Source organism: Centrocercus urophasianus, unplaced genomic scaffold (genome assembly GCF_019232065.1).
Source record: "Centrocercus urophasianus isolate 14NV4802_14NV808 unplaced genomic scaffold, USGS_Curo_1.0 seq_11, whole genome shotgun sequence".
NCBI lineage: Eukaryota > Metazoa > Chordata > Aves > Galliformes > Phasianidae > Centrocercus > Centrocercus urophasianus.
In genome coordinates, this window is record NW_024884253.1 from 56,848,484 (window position 1) to 56,849,244 (window position 761).

The window sequence follows — 761 nt, forward strand, 5'->3', positions numbered from 1 at the left end:
TTAGGCAGTGTCACCAGAAGATGTTTCTGGGTGTTCAGAATGTTTAGTAGAATGTTGAAGTCCTCTGTTATGAATGAAATAGTCTTAATGTACCAACACAAGACCCCCCACACCCCCATTAAAAAAAAAAAAAAGAAAAAAGAAATATTTGGCTGTGACAGGACAGTGTTATTCTCTTGCACTGCCTCTAGTTTTTTAAAAGTATTAGAACATAACATAGCATAACAGAATAGAAGCAAATAGAAACACAGAATGATTTGAGCCAGAAGAGATCTCAAAGCCCACCCAGCCCCGACTCGTGCCGTGAGCAGGGCTGCCCCCCACCAGCTCAGCTGCCCAGGGCCCCATCCAACTTGGCCTTGAGCGCCTCCAGGGATGGGGCACCACAGCTCATCTGTGCAGCTGTGCCAGAGCCTCACTGCACTCTCTATGCAAAATTTCCACTGTTTCCACCTGGGATCGAACCAGGGACCTTTTGCGTGTGAGGCAAATGTGATAACCGCTACACTATGGAAACCTGGCTCTTGTGAAGTTTGGCTCCATTCACTTCAGAATGACATGGATACAAAGTGGAAGAGTAACTGCGCACAGCTTTGGTGGTATGGGGACAAAGCAACATCACCCTGCACAGTTTTCCTGGTGACTCTTACATTTGATTGGATGTCAGACATGACAGACTAGATCTGAGTAGAGTGGAATGGAATGGGATAGGATAGGATATGGAATGGAACGGAACGGAACAGAATAGAATAGAATAGAAT

The 761-nt window shown here is 45.6% G+C and overlaps 1 non-coding gene across 1 annotated transcript; it reads right to left on the reverse strand.

The window, feature by feature from the left end:
- Positions 1–444: 444 nt before the first annotated feature.
- TRNAV-CAC lies at positions 445–517 on the reverse strand. The gene has a single exon. It is a non-coding gene; the product is annotated as a tRNA-Val (tRNA).
- Positions 518–761: the final 244 nt, after the last annotated feature.